Source organism: Pan paniscus, chromosome 11 (assembly GCF_029289425.2).
Source record: "Pan paniscus chromosome 11, NHGRI_mPanPan1-v2.0_pri, whole genome shotgun sequence".
In the NCBI taxonomy this organism is placed as follows: Eukaryota; Metazoa; Chordata; class Mammalia; order Primates; family Hominidae; genus Pan; species Pan paniscus.
The window spans coordinates 85,427,455-85,440,633 of record NC_073260.2 but is presented as its reverse complement, the minus strand read 5'-3'; the positions used below and the strand labels follow the sequence as shown (position 1 = coordinate 85,440,633).

The 13,179-nt window shown below is 39.1% G+C and overlaps 1 pseudogene; it reads right to left on the bottom strand.

Annotated features, from left to right (window-relative positions):
• Positions 1-664: 664 nt before the first annotated feature.
• Positions 665-11,214, bottom strand: LOC117974423 (ATP synthase subunit alpha, mitochondrial-like; annotated as a pseudogene).
• Positions 11,215-13,179: the final 1,965 nt, after the last annotated feature.

Here is a 13,179-nt window from a genome sequence, read left to right as displayed (position 1 = left end):
AGATGGTATCTTATTGTGGTTTTGATTTGCATTGCTCTGATGATTAGTGATGTTGGACATTTTTTCATATGTTTGTTGGCCGCTTGTATGCCTTCTTTTGAGAAGTATCTGTCCATGTCCTTTGCCCATTTTTTAATGGGGTTATTTGTTTGTTTTTTCTTGATTTGTTTGAGTTCCTCATAGGTTCTGGATATTAGACCTTTGTTAGATGCATACTTTGCAAATATTTTCTCCTATTACGTAGGTTGTCTGTTTACTGACAGTTTCTTTCAATGAGCAGGAGCTTTTTAGTCTAATTAGGTCCCACATGTCAGTGTTTGGTTTTGTTGCAATTGCTTTTGGGGACTTAGCCAAAAATTCTTTGCCAAGGCTGATGTCCAGAATACTGTTTTTCCTAGGTTTTCTTCCAGGATTCTTATAGTTTGAGGTCATACATTTAAATCTTGAATTCATTTTGAGTTAATGTTTGTATACGATAAAAGGTAGGGGTCCAGTTTCATTGTTCTGCATAGGGCTAGCTAGTTATTTCAGCACTATTTATTGAATAGGGGATCCTTTTCCCATTTTTTGTGGGCTTTGTCAAAGAGCAGATGGCTATAGGTGTGCAGAACTGCTTCTGGATTATCTATTCTGTTCCATTCATCTGTCTTTTTTTGTACCAGGACCAAGCTGTTTTGCTTACTGTAGCCTTATAGTATAGTTTGAAGTTGGGTAGTGTGATGCCTCCAGCTTTGTTCTTTTTGCTTAGGATTGCTTTAGCTATTCGGGCGGTTTTTTTGGTTCTATATGAATTTTAGAATAGTTTTTTCTAGTTCTGTGAAAAATGACATTGGTAGTTATAGCATTAAATCTTTAAACTGCTTTGGGCAGCATGGTCGTTTTAACAATATTGATTCTTCCAATCCATCAGCATGGAATTTTTTTTTATTGATTTGTGTCATCTGTGATTTCTTTCAGCAGTGGTTGGCAGTTCTCCTTGTAGAGATCTTTTTTCTTTTTCACATTATGGAACCTTTACTTTTCACGTGATTTCTGTACATAAGGAGTATGAGAGTAACCCTTTCACAAATGAAACTAATCTACTAGAATAAACAATGACAAAACTGAACTTGTATTTGATGTAAATCCACAGGCATTTAAGCTTCAAATTCAGGCAAGAAGTTTGTTACAATCTCTTTCAGCTTTGCATCTGATTCTTCTGAGATCTTTCCATCAGCCCTGGTAGTGCCCAACAGGGCTTGGTGCCAGCTGACATGAGACAAGAAAGCATTCTCAAACTTTGTAATCTTGCTGGGCTCCCGTTTATCAAGATAGCCCCTAATACCCACATGGATAACAGCCACTTGTTCTTCAATAGCCATGGGAGTATACTGTCTTTGCTTCAGCAACTCAGTTAGACACACACCACAACTCAAAAGTTGTTGGGTGGCAGCATCGAGGTCAGAACTGAACTGGGCAAAAGTGGTGACCTCATGATACTGAGCCACTTCCAGCTTCATGGTACCTGCCACCTGCTTCATAGCCCTGGTTTGGGCAGCAGATCCGACACGAGACACAGACAGACCGACATTAATGGCAGGGTGGATACCTTTGTAGAACAATTCTGTTTCCAAGAAGATCTGTCCGTTAGTGATAGAAATGACATTCATTGGAATGTAAGCAGACACATCACCAGTCTGTTTCTATGACTGGCAAAGCAGTCAAGGAGCCACCACCAAAAGCATTGTTCATCTGGGCTGCTCTCTCCAGCAACTGGGAGTATAGGTAGAACACAACACCAGGATAGGCCTCACAACCAGGGGGTTGGCAGAGCAACAGAAACATCTGATGGTAAGCAACAGCCTGTTTGGATAAGTTGTCATAGATGGTCAAAGCATGTTTGCCATTGTCTCTAAAATACTCTCCCATGGAACAGCCAGTGTAAGGAGCCAGTTACTGAAGTGGGGCACCATCTGAGGCCGTAGCTGACACCACGAAGGTGTAATTCATGGCATCTGCATCATAAGTCACTTCACCAACTGGGCAACAGTGGATCTCTTTTGACCAATAACAACATAGACACAGTACAGCTTCTTCTTTTCATCAGATCCATCATTGAAACATTTCTGGTTCATGATTGTGTCAATAGCAATTGAGATTTTCCCAGTCTGTCCATTACCAATAATCAGCTCACACTGACCATGGCCAACTGGCACCAAGCTATTTACAGCCTTAATGCCAGTCTGCATTGGTTCCTGCACTGAAATTCGAGGAATGATTCCAGGGGCTTTCAGACCAATTCGCCTATGGGTCTTGGAACCAAATGGACCCTTTCCATCAATGGCATTACCAAGGGCATCAACCACATGACCCAATAGCTCCTCACCAACTGGAATGTCCACAATGGCTCCTGTCCTCTTCACTCTAGCTCCTTCCTTAATTAGTTAATCATTTCCAAACACGACAACACCAACATTGTCAGGTTTGTAGAGATCTTTAACCTTCTTGGTTAGCTGTATTCCTAGGTATTTCATTTTTGTGTGTGGCTATTGTAAATGGGATTGTGTTCTCGATTTGGCTCTCAGCTTGAACATTATTGGTGTATATGTAACCAGCTCAAGTCCAGCTGCTCTCCTCTCAGAAGTCAAAGCATGAGAACTGAGGTGTGGTGAAAGGAAAGCAACTTTTATTGGTCAAATGCTAGCAGATGGGAGAATGTCTGGGCATAAGCCTCAAAAGAGCCATCTCAGCCTTCTGGGCTGAGTGAAGGGGTTTAAGAAGGAAAAAGGTGTGGGATATAGACATGAGTAGTGAAAAGGGAGTGCATAGCTGCATGTCTTGTTCCCATAGTTATCTCAAGTAATCGCCCATCTAGAGATCTGATTTGCATCATCCTGACTTGGGCGTAACTCCCCTTGAGTGGGAAGATCTGCGGCTTGGTCTCTCTGCCTGGTTTGTTTCAAAATTGGCTCCTGGAATTTCTAAGCAAGCACATAGTTAGATGAGCAAGCACTGTGCACAGATATGCCTGTTGGGAAAGGGCATAACAAAGAGTCTTACACTGTAAGGCTACATTCTGAGATTAGGAAGGAAAGGAAAAAAATAGTTTAAAAATGCATTTCGAGGCTGAGGTACTCAGTTATATATAGAAATGCTATTGATTTTTGTACATTATTTTTGTACCTTGAAACATTACTGAAGTCATTTAGCAGTTTGACGGGCCTTTTGGCAGAGTCTTTAGGGTTTTCTAGATATAGAATCATATTATCAGTGGCCAAGCATGGTGGCTTACACCTGTAATCTCAGCACTTTGGGAGGCTGAGGCAGGCAGATCACTCGAGGTCAGGAGTTCAAGACCAGCCTGGCCAACATGGTGAAACCCCATCTCTACTAAAAAATACAAAAATTAGCCGGGCGTGGTGGTGAATGCCTGTAATCCTAGCTACTCTGGAGGCTGAGGCAGGAGAATCACTTGAACCCAGGAGGCAGAGGCTGCAGTGAGCTGAGATGGTGCCACTGCACTCCAGCCTGGGCAACAGAGGGAGACTCAGTTTCAAAAAAAGAGAGAATCACACTGTCAGTGAAGAGAGATAATTTGACCTCTTCTTTTCCCATGCGGATGTCTTTTTTGTTTGTTTGTTTTTTGTTTTTGTTTTTGTATTTTTAGTAGAGACGGGGTTTCACTGTGTTAGCCAGGATGGTCTCGATCTCCTGACCTCGTGATCTGCCCGCCTCGGCCTCCCAAAGTGCTGGGATTACAGGCGTGAGCCACCACACCCAGCTGCGGATGTCTTTTATTTCTTCCTCTTGCCTAATTGCTCTGGCTAGGACTGTTAGTACTACATTGAATAGCAGCAGTGAGAGTAGGCATCATTGTCTTGTTTTTGTTCTTAGGGGGAATGCTTATGGCTTTTGCCCAGTCAGTATGATGTTGGCTGTGGGTTTGGTGTAGATGGCTCTTATTATTTTGAGGTATGTACCTTAGATGCCTAGTTTGTTGAGGGCTTTTATCATGAAGGGATGTTGGATTTTATTGAAAGCTTTTTTTGCATCTACTGAGATGATCATATGGGTTTTGCTTTTAATTCTGTTACTGTGGTGGATCACATTTATTGATTTGCATATGTTCAACCAGCCTTGCATCCCAGGAGTAAAGCCTGCCTTATTGTGGTAAATTAACTTTTTGATGTGCTGCTGGATTCAGTTTGCTAGTATTTTGTTGAGAATTTTTGCACCTATGTTCGTTAGGTATATTGGCCTGAAGTTTTCTTTTTTTGTTGTGTCTCTGCCAGATTTTGGTATCAGACTGATTCTGGCTTCGTAGGATAAGTTAGAGAGGTACCCTTCCTTTTCGATTTTTTTGAATAGTTTCAATACGATTGGTACCAGTTCTTCTTTTTATGTCTGAGAGAATTTGTCTGTGAATCCATCTGGTCCAGGGCTTTTCTTTTTCTTTTTCTTTTTTTTTCTTTTGCGGTTGGCAGTTTCTTTAATACTGATATAATTTTGGAACTTATTGGTCTGTTCAAGTTTTCATTTTCTTTCTGGTTCAATATTGGGAGTTTGTGTGTTTCCAGGAATTTATCCCTTTTCTCTAGGTTTTCTTAATTTGTGTACATAGAGCTGTTCATAATAGTCTCTGAGGATCTTTTGTATTTTTGTGGGATCAGTTGCAATGTCTTCTTTGTCATTTCTGATTGTACTTATTTAGATCTTCTCTTTTTTTCTTTGTTAATATAGCTAGTGGTTTATTGATCTTGTTTATTCTTCTGAAGAAAAAACACTTTGTTTCATTGATCTTTTCTATGGATTTTTGTGTCTAAATTTCATTCAGTTCTTCTCTAATTTTAGATATTTATTATCTTCTGCTTGCTTTGGGGTTGGCTTTTTTTTTTCTAGTTCCTCTAGTTGCAAAGGTACATTGTTAATTTGAGACCTTTCTAATTTTTTGCTGAAGGTGCTTAGTGCTATAAACTTTCCTCTTAATACTGTTCTAGCTGTGTCCCAGAGATTTTGGTAAGCTGTGTCCCTATTTTCATTTATTTCAAAGAATTTTTTTATTTCTTCCTTAATTTTATTGTTCACCGAGGAGTTACTCTGGAGCAAGCTGTTCAATTTCCATGTATTTGTGTAGTTTTGGGGAGCTAGGACTGGCTTTCAGCTTCATCCTCCAGACCCTTGAGATTGGGCCCCAGCTGTTCTGGGGGATCCAAAGTGCTCCCAGGCCACCAGGAAGGTACTCAGGTGAAGCAAAGCACCCAGGCTTGGCAGCAGAGGCTACTCTGTGCACACCTCCTGCAGGGTGGCCAGGCAGGGGCCCTGGAAGTTTCCCAGTCCCACAGGAAAGCCAGCCACACTCTCTCCTGGGCCAGCAATCAGCTGAGGCTAGAGCTGCCTGTAGGGAGGTGGGGAGCCCTGGGGGATGGGTGTCTAGGCCATGCTCTGCCACAGCTGCCACATGCACAAAAGCTCCTAGGCTCCATGCCGGTGAAGCCCTGTCTCTGCCTACTCTCTTTGAAGATCCCCCTGCCAGCTCAAATGTCCATGGAGAATGTGAAGTTCTATGTACCTAGGATCCCAGAGGTCCACAGTGAGAGTGGCCTGTCCCTCCATCCCTTCACTTATCCCTTTCCCAGGAGGCATTCAGGTCTGGGAACTAGCCCTGTCATGCAAGTATCCTGTGCAGGGTTCCCAGCTTCCTCCCACTTCAGCCTTGTTGTCTGCATCACGTCTGTAATGACTCTCAGCATTTTCTCTCTGAAGATGGGCTCAAAATACATTGGTTTACTCAATATTTTGGTGTCTGTCAGTGGGAGCAGTGCTTCCTGGCTGTGTCTAGTTGGCCATCTTGTTATGGTAACAATTTCTTTTGGAGATTTTTTGGAGTCCACTTGTGGCAGTCAAAAGATAACTAGACAGTGGTGGCAGATGACAACTGGGTCCACAGATTGCACAACGAAGAGTAGCCTGTGGCAGAGAGCTTATTTGAAGAAATGGCTGAAAACTTCCCAAATCTGAAAAAGGAAATGGACAACCAAATTTCAGCAGCTTGAAGGACGCTGTCTAAGATGAACCTAAAGATCCACCACCATGACACATTATAATCAGTCAAAAGTCCAAGACAGACAATCTTGAAAGCAGCAAGAGAAAGGTGACTTATATACAAGAGAACTCTCATAAGATTATCAGCAAACTCATCAGCAGGAACATTCCAGACTGAAAGGGAATGGGGTAGTATATTCAAAGGGCTGAAAGAGAAAGAAAACTGCCAACTAAGAATAGACAGCAGATCTGCCCTTCAAAAATGAAGGAGAAATAAAGATCTTCCCAGATAAACAAAAGCTGAAGAAGTTCGTCACCATTAACCTACCTTGCTGGAATTACTAACGGTAGTCCTTTCAGTTGAAATAAAAGAAAGCTAGATACCAACTTGAAAGCATACAAAAGTATAAGGCTCTCTGGTAAAGGTAAACATATAGTCAAATGCAGAATCTAGGCCAGGCGTGGTAGCTCAAGCGTGTAATCCCAGAACTTTGGGAGGCTGAGGTGGGCGGATCACGAGGTCAGGAGATTGAGACCATCCTGGCCAACACGGTGAAACCCCGTCTCTACTAAAAATATAAAAAATAAAATAAAATAAAACAAAAGTAGCAGGGCATGGTGGCGGGCGCCTGTAGTCCCAGCTACTCAGGAGGCTGAGGCAGGAGAATGGCGTGAACCCAGGAGGCAAAACTTGCAGCGAGCTGAAATTGCACCACTGCACTCCAGCCTGGGTGATAGAGTGAGACTCTGTCTAAAAAAAAAAAAAATGCAAAATCTTGTCATACTACAATAGTGGTCCATAAATCATTTTTAAATCAGGTATAAATAAAAGCATAAAAATAACCATAATTATTAAATTATATTAATGGATATAAAATACTAAAAGTATAATTTGTGACATTGATAATGTAAGGTGAATTGGAGGTAAAAGAGTAGAGGTTTTGTATGCAATTGAATTAAATTTTTAGTTTAAATAAATTGTTATAGCTGTAAGATGTTTTATATAATCCCCATGGTAACTTACAGGGAAAATTGCTATAGAAGACATACCAAAGAAAATAAGAAAGTCCTCAAAGCATATCACTACAAAAAAAATCAATGAAACACAAAGGCAGCAAGAGAGGAAAAGAGGGACAAACAACTCTAAGACATACTGAAAACAATTAACAAAATTGCAATAGTAAGTCCTTCCCCATCAATAATTACTTTAAGTGTGAATGGATTAAACTCTGCAGTCAAAAGACCAAGTGGCGGAATCAATTTTTAAAAAATCCAATTGCATGCGATCTACAAGAGATTCACTTAGCTTTGAAAACACACATCGGCTGAAAACGAAGGAATAGAAAAATATATTCCATGCAAGAGGTAACCAAAATAGCAAGGGTGCCCATACATATATCAGACAAAATAGACATTAAGCTAAAAACTGTCACAAGAGAAAAACAATACACATCATATTGATGAAAGTGTCAATTCACAGTACAACACTTATAAGTCTATATGCACCAAACAGCAGAGCACCCAAATACATGAAGCAAACATTGATAGAACTAGAGGAAGAATTAGATTAAAAAAAATAATAGGAGGAGATTACAATACTCTTCTTTCAATAATAAATAGATCAACCAGAAAGAAAAATAATAAGGAAATAAAGGACTTGAACAATACTAAAAGTGAATTGAATCTAATAGATATATAAACAATATTCCACCCTATGTTAATATACACATTCTTCTCAGGTGCACATAAAACAGTCTCCAAGACAGAACACATATTAGGACACAAAACAATTTTTAACAATTCAAACAAAAACTGAAAGAAAACTAACTATATTTCCTAATCACCATGAAACTAGAAATCTGGACTAGAAAACTCTGAACTAGAAAATTCACAAAGATGTGGAAATTAAGCAATATACTCTTGAACAACTTGATGAGTCAAGAAATCACTATTTAACAGTATTTTAAAGCAGATGAAAATGAAAACACAACACACCAAAACTGTGGCAGTAAATGTTTGTATTTTTAAAAGAAGATCACCAATTCGTAATTGGAGATAATTTTGTATCTCAAAGAACCAGAAAAAGAATGGCAAACTAAATCCAAAGTTAGTAAAAGGAAGGTCCTAGATTACAGTTAGCAAAAGGAAGGTCATAGATTACAGAAAACATAAATGAAATAGAGAATAAATTAAAAAAATAGAAAAATCAATGAAATAAGAGTTTTTTTAAAAAAATAAAAAATTTAACAAATTCTTTCAATAAGTAAGAAAATAGAAGTCTAAAGTAACACAAATCAGAAATGAGACATTAAAAATGAGGATGCAGAAGTAAAAAGATTACGAGAGACTACTATGAACAATACTCCAGTACATTGGATAACTTAGAAGAAATAAATTCTTAGACATATACTACCTACCAAGACTGAATTGTGAATAAATTAAAATCTGAACACATCTATAACTTAGGAGATTGAATTAGTAATCAAAAATCTCCCAATGAAGAAAAGCCCCAGGACTAGACGGTTTCACTGATGAGTTTTACCAAACATTTAAAGAATAGTTAGCATCACTCTTTCTCAAACTCTTCTGAAAAATTTCGGAAGAAAAAATACTTTCAAACTCATTTTATGAGGCCAGTATTACCTTAATACCAATGCTAAAGAAGGACACCACAAAAAGACTACACACCAATAATCTTGCTAAATGTTGATGCAAAAATCCTCAACAAAATATCATAAACTTAATTCAGCAGTACACTATGACCAAGTGGTATTTATTCCTGGGATGCAAGGATGGTTCAACATACAAAAATTAGTCAATGCAATACACTATATTAACTGACAGAAAGGTAAAAAAGTCACATGATCATCTCAATTAGTGCAATAATAAGCATTTAATAAAATTCAGCACCCTTTCATGTAAAATTCAATAATATAGAAATAAAAGAAAATTACATCAACATATTAAAAGCCCTATAGGTAATGCCCATAGCTACCATCATACTCAAGCTTTCCCTCTACAAATAGAAACAAGGCAAGCATGCCCAGTCTTGCCATGTCTATTCAACACAGTACTGAAAGTTCTAGTCAGAGCAATTAGACAAGAAAAAGGAGTAAAAAGCATTCAATTTTGAAAGGAAGAAATAAAATTATCTCTGTTTGCAGATGATATAATCTTACATGTAGAAAACCTGAAGGATTACACACACACACACACACACACACACACACACAGAGACAACTGTTACAACTAATAAACTAATTCAGTAAAGTTGCAGGAAACAAAATCAACCCACAAAAATCAGTTGCATTTCTAGACACTAAGAATAAATAATCAGAAAAGGAAATGTTTTTAAATCCCCTTTACAAGAGCATCAAAAAGAATAAAATACTTAGGAATAAACTCAACCAAAGAGGCAAAAGACCTGTATACTGAATACTCTTAATATTGCTGAAAGTAATTAATGAAGACATGAATAAATGTAAAGACATCCCATGTTCTTGGATTGGAAAAGAATATGGTTACAGTGTTCATACTACCCCCCAAATCTACAGATTCAATGCAGTCCGTATAAAAATCTCATTGGAATTTTTTGCAGAAACAGAAAAAAATATCCAAAATCCAGTAGGAATCTCAAAGTATTCCAAATAGTCAAGACAGTTATGAGAAAGAAAAACAAAGCTGGAGGTCTCACACTTCTCAAGTTCAAAAAACAGTGTAAAGCTACAGTAATCAAAATAGCATAATACTGGAATAAAGTCACACATACAGACCAATGGGCCAGAATAGAGAGCCCAGAAATAAACTCTCACATATATGGTAAAATAATCTGCCATAAGGGCATCAGGACTATACAATGGGGAAAAGATAGTGTCTTCAACAAATGGTGCTGAGAAAACTTGATATTCACATGTAAAATAATGAAGTTAGACCCTTACCTTCTTGTACCTATATACAAAAATCACTTCAGAATGAATTAACGGCTAGGTGCAGTGGCTCACGCCTGTAATCCCACCACTTTGGGAGGCTGAGGTGGGAGGATCGCTCAAGTCCTGGGCAACACTGTGAACCCGTCTCTACAAAAAATGTAAAAATTCCCCCGGGTGTGGTGGTGCGCACCCTGTAGTGCCACCTACTGGGAAAGGTGGGGGTAAGGCAGGAGGATTGCTTGAGCCCAGAAGGTTGAGGCTGCAGTCAGCTGTGATGATGCTACTGCACTCCAGCCTGGTTGTCAGAGAGAGACCCTGTCTCAAAACAACAATTAAACCAAAATGGATTAATGACCTAAATGTAAGACCTAAAATTATAAAACTGTAATTTATAAAATTATATTTATAAAACTAAAATTTATAAAATTATAACATTATCTAGTAAGATAAAAATATAGGGGAGAAGCTTCATGTTTTTGGATTTGGCAATGATTTCTTGGACATGACACCAAAGCAGAGGAAATAAGAGCAAAAATATACAAATGGAACTAAATCAAACTTCAGATCTTCTGCACAGAAAGGAAATAATGAAGAGAGTGAAAAGGCAACCTACAGAATGGAAGAAAATATTTGCAAACCATGTATCTGATGAGGGTTAATATCCAAACATATAGAGAATTCCTACAACTCAACAACATCGAAACTAGACAAACAAACAAACAAAAAACCCTATTAACAAAGTATTTGAATAGACATTTCTTTAAGGATGACATCAATATGGCCAACATATAAAAATATGTTCAATATCACTAATCAGAGAAATGCAAATCAAAACCACAATGAGATGTCACCTCACATCTCTTAGCTAGACCACTATCCAAAAAAACAAAACAGAAACAGAAAATAAGAAATACTGGCAAGGATATAGAGAACTTGAAACCCTTGTGCACTGTTGGTGGCAATGTAAAATGGTGTAGCCACTATGGAAAACAGAGGTTCTTCAAAAAATTTAAAACAGAACTACCATATAGTCCAGCAATCCCACTTCTGGGTATACATCAAAAAAATTTAAAGTAGGATTTTGAAAAGATATTTGCACATCCATCTTTATTGCAGTATTACTCACAATAGCCAAGAGTTGGAAGAACACTAATATCTCCTGACAAATTAACGTATAAACCATATATTCACTGGAATATTATTCAGCCTAAAGAAAGAAGAAAATCTTACCATATGCTACCACACGGATAAGGCTTGAGCACATTATGCTACATGAAATATGCCAGTCATAAAAGGAATAATGCTGCATGATTCCCTGTGTATACGTTTTCTAAAGTAATCAAATTCATAGAAACAGAAAGTAGAATGTGACAACCAGAGCTAGGGAAGAGGGGGAAATGGGGAGTTTTTCCACGGGTACAGAGTTTCCCTTTGGCAAGATGAAAAAGTTACAGAGGCCTATTGCACAACAACTTGCATACAGTTAACAGTACTGTACTGTACACTTGAAAATGGTTAAAATATTAAATTTTGTTATTTTTTCTTTACTCACAAAAAAGGAATGAGGAGCTGATACATGCCACAACATGGAGAACCCTGAAAACATTATGTTAACTGAAAGAAGTCAGTAACAAAAGACCACATATTATTGACTCCATTCATATGAAATGTCCACAATAGGACAATCTACTGGGAGAAAGAAGCCTAGTTGCTGCTTAGGAAGACAAGGAGTAATAGCTGAAGCATGTGGCTTTTTTTTCTTTCTTTTTTTTTCTTAAGATGGAGTCTTGCCCTGTCACCCAGGCTGGAATGCAGGGTTCAAGCAATTCTCCTACCTCAGCCTCCCAAGTAGCTGGGACTACAGGCGCGTGCCACAGTGCCTGGATAATTTTTGTATTTTTAGTAGATACGGGGTTTCACCATATTGGCCAGGCTGATCTCAAACTCCTGACCTCGTGATCTGCCCGCCTCGGCCTCCCAAAGTGCTGGGATTACAGGCGTGAGCCACTGCGCCCGGCCATGGCTTTTATTTCTGAGGTGATAAAAATGTTCAAAAGTTGACTGTGGGGATGGCTGCACATATCTCTAAAACACTAAAAAATATTGAATTGTAAATTTTATATGGGTGAATTGTACGGTGCATGAGTCGTACCTCAATGAAGCTACGTAGAAAGTAAGCTCTATTGTCTTCTCTTTCCCCTGGCGAAACACCTCAGCTTAGGGCAAGTCTGAACAGAAACCTTGCCTCTCAGTGAAGGAAATAGGAGTCATCTCAACTTCACTTGTAGTCCATCTAATCATCTATGCCACCACAGCTCTCTGATATCTTTAAAACGATTACATTTCCAATTTCTTTACTTTTTGAACTACTTGTTCCAGTGGGAGTGATGCAGTGCCACTGCCTCCTATATTCTACCTAGAATCAGAACTTCAGCTCCAATCCCTTTGGCCTGATTTCTGCTCCTCAAGTACCCCAAAGCCTTTCCCACTTCACTGTACTTACCATTTCCTCCTCTTGAAATGGTTTTCTTTCAAATAGCCGCTAGGCATTTTCTCATTACATTCATTTCTTCAGGGTTAATGCCACCAAAAAGCCTTCCTTCCCAGACTACCCTAACTAGCTGGCGCACTTTTACCTTCTATCACTCTGTAACTCCCTTCCCTGCTTTATTTTCTTCGTGGCACTTGTCACTCTCTGACACCCTATATAGTATATATGTTTAATGACTATTTCCCTTACTAGAATGTAAGTGCCAGGGGCTACTTTGTCTTTCTTGCTCTTCACTGAATTCCCAACACAAGCATTGGAACTAGTGTATAGTGCATTCCCAGTGAATACTGAGTGAAAGAATACACTCCACTTTCAATGGGTCCTCCTGGTTACAACTTCCTGTATTTTTTTTTTTTTTTTTTTTTTTTTTTTTTTTTTTGAGACACAGTCTCGCTCTGTCGCCCAGGCTGGAGTGCAGTGGCGCGATCTCGGCTCACTGCAAGCTCCGCCTCCTGGGTTCATGCCATTCTCCTGCCTCAGCCTCCCGAGTAGCTGAGACTATAGGCGCCCGCCACCGCGCCCGGCTAATTTTTTTTTGTATTTTTAGTAGAGACGTGGTTTCATGGTGGTCTCGATCTCCTGACCTCGTGATCCACCCACCTCGGCCTCCCAAAGGGCTGGGATTACAGGCCTGAGCCACCGCGCCCAGCCTACAATTTCCTGTATTATTCAGTCTGT